Source organism: Gambusia affinis, linkage group LG14 (genome assembly GCF_019740435.1).
Source record: "Gambusia affinis linkage group LG14, SWU_Gaff_1.0, whole genome shotgun sequence".
NCBI lineage: Eukaryota > Metazoa > Chordata > Actinopteri > Cyprinodontiformes > Poeciliidae > Gambusia > Gambusia affinis.
Window position 1 is genome coordinate 5,375,540 of NC_057881.1, and position 12,274 is coordinate 5,387,813.

The window sequence follows — 12,274 nt, forward strand, 5'->3', positions numbered from 1 at the left end:
ATGTCAACAATTACAACAATTATTTTTGTCACCCTAATTAAACTTGGAGCGATAAAGCTGTTCAGAAGTTTTCTTTTTAGTTGTTCAAGTATAAATTGTAACAAAACTGAACTGTAGCGCGTACTGTTGTTTGTCTTGTGCGTCTCTGTCCTGGCTCTGTGATGGATTGGTGAACCATCAAGGTTTTGCCCTGCATCTCTCCCTCTGGCAACTAGGAAGGGCTCCAGCCTCACTTGTGACACTTAACAGGACAACACTGGTTTGAAAAATGAAGGGATGGATATGGTGTCCTTTTTTATATTCAGCAACACTCATTATGAGATGAAAGAACATGTAAAATCAATGTATGTAGAATAAATAAGATTCTTTACCACTTGAAGAATTTTTTTTTTAAATAATTTTGCTTACTGATTTTCCTCTTATTTAAGCAATTACTTGTGTTCAAGGTTTGGAATATAGTAAAAACAATACAAAATAATGCACATTTTTTATGTTGAATGCATTTTTCTGTGTTACCACCTTTGTCTGCATCACATAGGAACTGTTGTACAACAAAAGCAAAGATTTACTTTCTTTTAATAAATAGCAGGCCACTGTCTACAGAATCAAAGATAAACTGAAGGTGAATACATTTTAATAAACACATGGCGCTTCAATCTATATAACTAGCACTGCTTTTGTTTATTGTTAATTAACACTAATGTGTTTTGCAACCTTGATATTAAGCAAGATTTTTCTTTGTAGTAGCCTAGCACACTGCATGATTGCATTAAAGAACCTTGATTAATGCCTCAAGGAGTGTGTCCATTAATGAAGAACCATCCATCTTACATGATCTGTTCAACCTACAACTCTAATTCAGTCCTCTATTTGCAAGAGGTGTGAGCCATACAAATGTAGTACACTTACTTACAAAAACAAAAATGAAACAAAGAAAATACTCTCCATTTATTCTCCTAAATAAATAGTGTAAATGAAAGGGAAAACTCATAATACCTATAAGAATAAAAGTAGGGTGTGTCTTTATTAAATCCTTTGTGGGCCTGAGGAGTATGGCTTTTACTGAGATTTTGTGTGTGCAAGTACCCATGATGAAAAATAGGTTTTCACATTGTGCAAAATGAGACCACATTAATAATTTCAACAATATTCTATTGTTATTTTTGAAATATCAGCCGTTCAAGCCGACTGATGAGAAGTTTAGAAGACAGAAAGGCACAATAACCTGGTTGCAAAAGTGTGAAGATTAGAATTCAAACATGACAGAGATATTAGATGTTATTCTCAAGATATTTCATCACAGTATGATCAATGTTGAGAATCTTTGGAAAGAAAAGTGGACAAATATAGCTGATGGAGGATTCCAATACAGTCAATGGAAATAACACGTAATGCTTTCTGCTTTGGTTGTAATATGTGGTTTTATTGGGATGTTATTTTTGTCATTACCAATCTTCTAAACATTTGTTTATTCTGTATTTTATAATCACTTGCTCCTTTTATTTCTTTTCATTTCCACCCACTCCGTTTTTTATTTTACTATTTATTCTGTATTTGGTTTTGTTAGATCATTCTGCATCCTCTTGGATTCCTCTGAGTTCATTTCTGTGTTAATTAGTTACTTTTCCTCAGTTCCTGAGTTTAATTTATCACCCAGCTGCTCTGCATTCCCTCCACTGGTTCTAATGTCACTCAATTACCTTTCCAGCAGCTAAAGTCCAATGTGTTTTATTGTCTCCACTTAAAATTCTTCCCTGGTTCTTTCAGATTCTTTTGTGTTCCTCTTTTGCCTGTTCTTTGTTTTCTAAGTTTATAATTTAACAAATCATGACTTTTATGTAGGATTCCTGTCTACCTGTCTGCACACAAGTCCTAGTATACTATGCAGAAACTGAATCACAAACAGGGTTTGCACACTTTTCAAATCATATTATTGCACCCTTTGTTCTTCAGTTAAACTATGCAGGTGAAATGGCACATGAAATTTGGGGGGAACAAATTTTTGAAAGACTTACCGGTATTATGATCAGCTTTTATTCAACACAAAACCTCTTGTATAATAACCATAGTTTTGCATACACCTTTGAGAACCACTGTGTCAAAGAAATTTGGAAATAGAAATGTTATAGCACACATCCGAAGGATGGAAGAGAGCAGAAGCCTCCGCAGCTTTGACCTGCAGTGTTGACTCCAGGGGGTGGTGTGGGTAGCCAGAATTTACAAATTACACTTTGGTTCATGGCTGTATTTTTACAGATTAAATCTTTTGGCATCTAAAATAAATCAGTATGCTCTTCCACGATCCAAGCCTTCCCCTTTGGAACCTGTTAGATATATATAATTTTTTAAGTTAGCCTTCTAGACTCATCATAGCTGCAGTGCCAGGGACCAAGCCTGTAAAAAGTGTTGGCTCTATGCTCTCCACCAATATGTCAAGGCTGTGATTTCACAGCAGAGATTTTTACTGAAATAATTATGTGGAATTTTAGATTTGTATGTTGAGGTCATAGGAAAGTCCAAAAGTGGCATGTTGGTTTGAACAGGCTTGTTAGAACAAAAATATCTACATTCTGAATTCATAATTCCACTAATTAAACACTTCAGTGCATTAGTTGTTTTTATGGCACTGATTTAGAACAGATGTAAATTTAGGTTACTTAACAGGACAAATTTATGAGCAGAAATGCACAAACCAGTTAATTTATATAGACAAATAAAAATTAAATTACATACATCATAACTTATCCTAATTATAATGTTTGGGTATCCAGTTGGATCAAAAAATTGTTTCTATCAAGTTAGTCTCAAGCATGGAGTAACAGTGGGAGGAAACAATTCTCTTTCAACCTCCAGGAGGACACAATTTAGTCCCATGACTAGGATTTGAGAAGACAGCTAAAAAAAAACACATAATGTTTTTTGATTAAAGAGTACATGCAGTTCAGCACAAAATTCTTAGGCCTCTGACAGATTTTCATTTTTGACAGGAAAGGTAAATAAATAGGTAGCCAGGTATGTAGATAGTATTTATTCACACTGCGGTTGGCCTAGTGCTATTGTCTAGGACTAATTAATTAATGTTAATTAATTAACTAGCACTAATTGATTTGCATTAATTGGTGCTAATTAATTCTGCAGCCACCACTTTCCTTGTTATACTGAGCCACCAAATTTGGCATGTTCTGTCGGTCAAAATGAGAGTCAATATCCATAACCAATTCTTCAAATCAAACTTTACTTCTTAAACATTCATATTCACAGTGAAATGTGATATCACTGCATTGGTTAAGTTTACTCTTATTTATTCATTTTGCAGTCTTCTTTTCCCTGTTTTCCTTCTTCTTTTCATATTAACTTGATAGTTTAGTCAAATGTTAACTCAGATAAAGAGTTTCTTGTAAAGCACTTTGTGAATAAATAATTAAGGAGAGAAATTGCTTGTGTTTATTCAGTCTTTATTATTGCTTTCTGCTTGAAAGTGCTTATGTGGCTTCTGCTCTTCATCTGTTGTATAATACCACACCTCACCAGGCAGGCATCTTCTTTAAATAAACAGTAGGTCATAATTTTGTTTAATAATCCATATTAAACTTTGCAGATCTCTGCAAGAAAAGTTTCCACCTGTCTCTATTCACTCCAAACATTTAGTAATTGACAAAGATATACAGGTGTTTATTTGTTTGCTTCTCCTTGAAAAACTTTCTCTTTTTAGTTTCTTTAAATGCTTAAACTCCTAATGATTAGCCTCTTTGGAAATTAGTTTACATGTATACTCAATGCTGAACAACAATGAATCAGCAAACATGGGAATGTCAAACCGAAACATTTTCTTCAGATGTTTTGCTCATAAAGGGTTGTGTAGGTAGTGCTGTGTAGGGATGGTGTGTTCAGTACACTGTTGACCCAAGGGAGCCCTTTGTTTAGAAAAAAAAAGGTGCAGAACACAGCAGAGATAGATGAGGACAGAGCGAGATAATGCAGTGAGACAGATGCAGTGTAAGCACAGAAGGAGGGGTAAGGCGAGAAGAAAACAATGAGAGCAAAAGCAGTTGGAAAGGACTCTGGCTGGAACAATATACAGCTAACAAACAGAGGAAAACTCTGTTTAAGAGCCACACATCTGTTATACAAAATGAAGAGCCTTTCACTTGGCATGTTTTCCTCAAATTTGTTGAGTTTATGGGGTCACTCCAAGTTTACACTCCTCACCATTATCATCAAGATGAAGCAGAAAAGGATCCCTGAAGCTTCCTAAAAAGGACTATTAAACGATTTATTTTAGATGATCTCTAAGCAACACAGACAAATATGGCTAAATCTGTTGTAAAATGGCTCCTTTTTATATCTAATGTTCTGCTGGCCAAAAAAAGTCTGCAACAAAAATAAAGGTCACACACTCTAATATTTTGTTGGATCACCTTTACAGCATGAATTCACTGGGACATTGTTTTTACAAGCTTCTACAGTGTCAAAAATATTTATTTTCATTCAGTGGTGCATTAATTTTTCACCAAGATTTGGTATTGATGATGGGAGCATCCAACCTTCCCCAGGATAACCCAAAGGTCCTCGGAGGGGTTAAGGTCCAGTAGAGGTGTGAAAATGTTGTCTCAGGCTCTAGGAACCAGTCTTTCACAATCTGAACCTGATGACTCCTGGCATTGTCATCCTTGAAAATGCCCCTGGCATCAGGGAAGAAAACATAACTTATGGAATAACTTTGTCATTCAGTATATTCCAGTTGTCAGCCGACTCCTTCTTTGGGCACATAATGTTGCTGAACCTTAAGTCCATATCACAGCACTGCCTCCTCAACCTTCTACAAGAGCTCTGCCTACTTTATTAGCTAAATATTCCCATCAATCTGGAACAGAGTAAATCTGGACACATCTCATCACCTTTTTTCTGACCACATTTCTTCCTCAAAGACAATGCTTCCTGATTTTCAACTCATCCACTACTTAAAGGCATAATTGTTTTACCTTTGATTACTGAACGTAGACATACATCTGTTTCATAGCTTCTTTGGCTTACCCAGTGTTTCAACCAAGGGAAATCAACTAAAAAATGGCCTGTGTTCCTTTTCTGTAATAAGCCTAAACAAATATAGCTTGTCAATGAAACAAAGAGTTCCACAACTGAAACATGACATTGTTGTTTGCTTAAATAGAATTCACTACATTTTTAGATTACAGCCAACATTTAAAGTCACTCTAAATGCATATGTTTTGTTTGGGTGTAGTGAGGGACACAGACCTGAAACTTTAAAGATACATAAAAACAATTACAAAGTCATACTTCGATCACATGGAGAACATTTCCAGGATAAGAGGTTCTAATGTGGCAGAAACATCCAGAGAAACACATCCATGTGTTTATTTTTAGCAGAATGGATTTTTGCAACAGTGTCATCACAAGCCTACCAACGAAGTCTAATCAGACACCAGGAGTTAATCCAAACTGCTGCTGTTTGTATTCTGACTAAAACCAGGAAGATAGAGCACATCCCCCCAGTACTAAGTTTCTTGCACTTCTAATAGCTCAGAGAATAGACTTTGAAATAATTCTGAATATATAAGTATATATTCAGAATTATTTATAATATATATATGTATATATTATAATATAAATCCCCAAATGACAAAAATACAGTACAGACCTGTTGTGAAGACAACAGGTCTTCACAACAGGTGTTGTGAAGACCTGTTGTCTTCACCAACAAACTTCAAGAAAACTGCAAAACAGTGAAAACATTGAGGTTTCTTTTTAATCAAAGCTAAAATCCCACGTGTTTAGAATTGGAACAATGATTAATATTTTTTATGTACATTTGATGATGATTTTTATTAAAACATTTGACAAAATGTAACATTTATAGCTTCTTTCATAAATGGTTACAGTATGGTGTTTCTATCATGTGAAGCATTGCTTTGCTGATGAAATGTGCTATGCAAATAAACTTGACTATTTGTGTGTTGAGATGCAATAATAAAGACAAACTCAAATGTGCCTGATGAAGATGAGACAAGGCCCAGCAGCCGGGCAGCACACCACTAGAGTCAGGAGGCCTGGGGAAAGAGACAACGCTATACTCTGTTCTGGTTCCACAGCACCATACCCTCCACAGAAAAGATGCAAAAAGAGCAGACAGACCCCAACACACATTACCGACCACACAAGGCCTCGGTCCGTAACATGTTCCACACTCTTAACATAAGTATAGCAAAGTTACTTTTGACACTTTCCATATTATATTCACTTGTCCTTTAAGAGTCACATAGGTTAAACTGCATCTCCTTCATTTTATGGGGACGTGTAAAATAAATATAATGGTTTGCATTCTGAAAATACAGTGTCTTCCATTACTGCCACCCAGTGGTCTGTTTGTTTCTTCGTATTGTTACCTCCAAGAGAGAATTTGATTCGCTCATTTGGCTTTAGGTTGTCTGAAAAATCCTGTAGTGTGTGATTCAGCAGTTGCCACAGGTGTTAAGTCTGGTGTGAACAATTAATCTTTTCAAAATCTGTCAAAGTAGAGAAGTGTGTAGTGAACTGAGTTACTCAAATAAATAAATTTTCAATAGAGGTCTAGTTTATTGAATACCAAAACAGAGTCTCTGGGTACCCCAAGTGTTACATCAGTTTAATCTGAAGCTGTGGCCTTCAGGTGAATCTAAACTGTGGCTTGTGGATTCTCATGTTTCACTCGATTGCTCTGGATTAAAGCTAACTTGAGACTTGTTGATGTTACCATTATAAAAAGCTAACTTAACAAGTACAAAGCTCAGCACTTCTTTCATTTTCAAAATGTTTTGAGTTACAGCATGCAGTAAGCTGTTATTTGTACAATTTAAACTCTACAACATCAAGCATTTGACTGTGTGGAGCAAAAGGAATTGGATATTGTTATTGTAATGGTTATTTATACTCTATATCCTGATTTTGAATTTTTAACTTACTGAAGGAAATCTGATGGTCCAAAACCATTTTCCACTTGTTAATGCAGCGTTGACTGTGAAAGAGAAGTCACAGGAGATGTGAAACTGAACTGTAGGAGGGGGCTGAGGAAGCATGGAAAGACATTCAGCAGCAGAGAGAGGAGAGGGAGGGATCTAAGCGCAGTCCAGCTTCTCTGCGCTGTGGAGCACTAGTCACTCCGACAGTGAAGGACACAGAAAGAGGAGAGATTGTGCAGCAGTGCAGCGCAGGAATAATTAACTGAATTAAAATGGCAAAGAAGCTGGAGAAAAGCCTCAACATCAAGCATTTGACTGTGTGGAGCTGAAATAGTTACTCTCATCTGATGAAACAGACAGTTGACAAGGAGGTACAACAGGAATTAAAGCAGGAAGGGGAGGAGGTGCCAGAGGTCCGTCCATGCTTATTTCTGCCTCTCGCACTACCGTCCGACAGTGAAGGACACAGAAAGAGGAGAGATTGTGCAGCAGTGCAGCGCAGGAATAATTAACTGAATTAAAATGGCAAAGAAGCTGGAGAAAAGCCTCACCCTGTCATCTGTTTGACTGAATAGTTGGATAAAGCTGACAAGGAGGTACAACAGGAATTAAAGCAGGAAGGGGAGGAGGTGCCAGAGGTCCGTCCATGCTTATTTCTCCTCTCGCACCGTCCGCCTGAGGAGCTTTGCTGCTGATGGTGTCACTGCGACAGCGCTCAGTGAGGGAGCTGTGTGAGCGCGCTGGTGTGTCTGTTTAAATATCAACAGCTGAGAGTTCATCTATCAGGTGGATGTGGAGTAAATCTAGGATTTGTGAGCTGGAAGAGTTTCGTTCAGGTGTCAGTTGAACATTCCCTCTTCCCTTTTTTCCTTTGGTGCATTCGTCAGTACGAGAAGCTTTGCCTGTTTGATCAGGAACTGCTGCTGCGCTCTGTTTCCCCCTTTCCTACCTTGCTGTTCTTCAACACTCTACCGGCTTTTTAGTAACTGTTCTGGGACTACAATTGGCGGTCTGGTTCGGTGGCTCCCCCACAGACAGAAAAAGCATATGGGTGAGTGTGTTAACGTGTGTGCTAATTGGATGGGTGGTGGGGGTGTGTTGGGGGTTTGCTCTTCTCCTGCTGTGTTCTTCTGATTTTACTCATTTTTTTCTCTTTACACCACATTTTGATTACCTCTCTCTCTGTGGCTGAGCTTGTAATTTGCCCATTCTTATTTATCAGTCCACCACATTTCTTCTACCCCAGACAATACCCAACCTTCATTTTCAGACAAACTATCTATTAGGCATGTTGTGCCCCTCATTACCAGTCTGTCACCTTTTTCGCTTTGTTTCTTTCACCGCTTTGCAAATTTCTCATCTTCATCTTTTTCCTTCCCCACAACTGTCAGTCAGCTGAACCATCAGGTTAAACATACACATACATATTTTCTTGCTTTTTGTGCACCACAACCAGAAAGTCCTCCATACTCTGGTGCCTGTAGCTAAGAGGCAAAGGGCTCGACATAAAATCAACAGTCAGAGGTTTATCCCAGATTATCCTTACCCATCCATCATTGCCCAGCCTCCTTACCTTCTCGAATCACACACTCAGAAACACGCCAACACCTCCGCAACTTTGGACAGAGGCTTCTGACCCATCATTATCCCCTTCACCTCTCAAAAAAATGTTTTGACAAACATGGATATTAATATGTGTGGAATAAGAAAAAACATAAAACTCCTGAGAGATGGAGTAGACAACAATTGTTTTAATAATCCATGTTTCTATTGAAGTATTTTTTTTGTCCTACTATTAAAAAAATATTTCTTTGTCATCAGCCAGCCAGCCTTGCACTGCTTCATGCCAAATAAAGCAGCACTTTCTGGCAAAGTCACAATGTAAAAATAGAAGAAAGAAAAAGCAATAATCTGGTATAAAAAAGACAGCAGATCTCAGCCTGATCACTGCTTGCTGTTTGCTGTATTCTCAGGGTTCCCACTTGCAAACTGAAAAATCTTGTAATATTCAAGACTAAAAACTAATGTCATTGCTCTCAAAGTTCAGACTTTTTTTCCTGATATGATGATAAAGACATTTTAATGTTAAAGTTGAAATACTTAAGTGTGTTATGAAAAAAACAGTACTCACACAGCAACAAGTTAGCTTCATGAAGAGAGCTGAAAATTAACTGTCAATCCTATTGCCCCCTGCTCAGCTGCAGAAACAAGGGTGGAAGTTGACTCATTCACGTGATAAATTATTCAACGCATGAACAGAGCTCATATCCTTAAAAACATCCCATGTGGTCCAATTTGCTGCCAAACTGTTTATTGTTTGGATGAGCAGGAAACAGATGCAGTGACTGCTAATGATTCTGTTTTGAGCCAAAATAGTTTCCATCATTTCTGGGTGGTCAACTGTTGAGTTAAAGTGAATTACCTGTATTTGGCAGCTTCTGTAGATGAGTCTAAAGATAGCCAAATAAGCTTTCTTTAAATATCATTTTAATATTTGATAGTAAAATGCAGTGACATAAAACAGGTGTTGTGCAGAACTGGTGGTAGCATTGCAAATGTAGCTTCAGAAAAAAAAACTGCAACATTGTCAAAATCTGCACAAAAACTGGATGTTGTTCCATTTTATAATGAACCACTATTGTCAATTTTACAAAAAGATTTCAAAATAAAGAAAATATAGGGACATCAAACAACCGAAAATTTCTGCACAGCTGAATGCATTATAGTCTTTCTCACATAAAACCTTGTGAAACAAAGACAAAGCAGTGCATAGATGTTTTTATATTGCCCTTTTATTTATTTGACTAGCAATTACTGCTCTCAAAATCATTTTATACTATTTGGTACTGTTTTCAAGAACTTTCTTTTAATGGGTAAGCAAAATCTCTGCCTTCCTTCTACTCAAACTCATCTCCATAGTTTAAATAAGTCTGCAAGACAGAGAGAATAGTTCCACATAGATCTGTCTTTAATTTAATGTTGGAATTTATACAATGTAGTGGTTTTGAGCTAGATTTCCCTTCTATTTTAGTAAAAAAAAAAAAAAAAAAAAGCTCACCCTTACACTACAAGTAACTACCTATATGTGGTGTCTACGTTTCAAGCCTCACCGATGATTGGAACATGAGACTCAAGACGAGGAGAAAAAGATCCCTGATTCAGCCTTAATGATAAGGTGAGGATCTCCGCCATCCTGAGGGAGTTTGGAATAGAGCCACTTCACATCAAAGGATGTCAACAGAGGGGATTTGGACAACTAATCTGGATACCTCCCTTTGGGGGTTTTATGGACATGTCTGATTGACTGGGAGTCCTAAATTGATCCACAACTAACTGGAGTGACAATAAACCTTCTGGTTAGTAAATGTTTGGGTATTCCCCAAAATGAGTGGAAGAGTGTCACTGTGGAAAGGAATGTTTGCACCTGGAGGTATTTTAAACAATTCAGTGAATATAGATCATAGTTTTAAATATATATTCGAAATACTAACTAAGTCTCTACATATGATCAAATTAAATTCAAATCTTTTCTAGGAGCTGTAAACTCCTTGATATAAACGTTGAGAACTTCAGTTTGTTTGCATTAAGACTGAGTATTTTGTGTGCCTTTTACTTTCATTATAATTACTCCCAACAAATGTTAGTTAGAAGACTGGTCTGCCCTAAAGCTCACTATGTTGTCAGTAATTTCTTTCCAAAATAGAACTTTAGTGTACAAAATAAAAACCTAATGAAGGATACAGATATGATGTAGAGTAATTAAATACTACACAATTATACAACTGCTACCTAAATGTTGCAGAAATTGCGTGTGCTGTTATTGAATTCAATGTTACATTGTGCATACACAGCATATGCTGCCAAGCATATACCCATGTCAGCATGCTAAGTGCATGAAGTGCATCCAACTGATGGTCGCTAATCAATTTTCATCTAAAATTTAATTTAATATGGGGTCACACATATAAACTGTCTCTGAACTCTTCACTTTTACCCCAAGGTGGTCATGTGATATGTACACATAAAATTACAGCAATAAAAAATTAGATGGACAGCATGGTAATGACAAAATTCTCAGTGGACGCTACTTTAAAAAATGATGCCACACCTTAAACCCCATCCATCCATCCATTTTCTGGTCACCCTTGTCCCTAATGGGGTCGGGAGGTGCAGGTGCTTATCTCCAGCTACGTTCCGGGCGAGAGGCAGGGTCACCCTGGACAGGTCGCCAGTCCGTCGCAGGGCACACCTTAAAGTCGTAGTTTAAATAAAATTTTAATTTTTATATATATATATATATATATACATATATATATATATATATAAGTTTTTTTAACATACTTTAGAAACATGTTACTAGGTCATTGAAGCATGAGCAATTATATAAGTGGTGTGAGACAAATAATCTGAAAAAGAAAATCAAGCCTTTCCCAGTGCTGAATGCAGAATAAACTGCTCGGTCAGAAACAACCAATCAGACCCCGAAGGACGGTCTTAGTGCCGTGAATCATTCTTGTGCTTATGCTGCTCGCACTCTCCCCCCTGCTCTCTGCTATGCTACAGCTTCTTGCCGATAGTACAGCTTGCCACGTGCTCAGGCTAGTTAGCATGGCCACCGATGTCTGTGGATAAACAGTTTTCCAGCAACAGTAAGTTCTTTCTCTACCATTAGCACATTGAGCATCGCATACATGGTAATAATTGACAGCAATGAAACCGTCCTGCTGGCTCTGATTGGTTGTTTTTGACCATAAGCAGTGCATTTCTGCAGATTGCAAAAGAAGCACTGGGAGGAGGAGGAGAAGTTTGATTTTTTTTCACAGATTACCTGTCACATATATCACTTCCACAACATAGTGACAGTTTTAACAATTATGTAAAAAACTAATTTTTTATATACTGCAGCTTTAACAGATCTTGTGGGACTTGATGTTTCATAACATTTGATTTATTTCCTCCCATTTAAACCACATAATGTATGTATCTAAAAACAGATTTTTAGATACAGTGTGACAGCCACTTAAGTCCCATGTCTCACAAATTTCCATAGTTTGTAATTTCAGCTGACTTGCTTTTATTTATGAACCTAGGTAGCGGTTTCTTTTACTCATAGATTGATTATTTAAGAACAGCCAACATCCCAGAAAAGTGGCAAGATACATAATAGCAAAAGTGAAGCAATTTTATTTTTCTAACAGCTTTAAAGTGGTTGAGACTTTTAGCGTTATCTTCTGGAGTAAATTACATCTGTTTATCACCATGGTTGTTCATTTCTTCCTTCTCTGTATAAATAACTGATGATTTAGATTTGTACATAG

General features: G+C 37.0%; 1 protein-coding gene across 1 annotated transcript in view; it reads left to right on the forward strand.

Annotated features, from left to right (window-relative positions):
* Window positions 1-7,405: 7,405 nt before the first annotated feature.
* LOC122844157 (glutamate receptor ionotropic, kainate 5-like) overlaps window positions 7,406-12,274 on the forward strand; it is a 192,385-nt gene continuing 187,516 nt past the window's right edge. The window contains exon 1 of the mRNA XM_044139370.1: window positions 7,406-8,007. The gene's annotated coding sequence lies outside the window, so the exon portion shown is untranslated. The remainder of the gene's footprint in view (window positions 8,008-12,274) is intronic.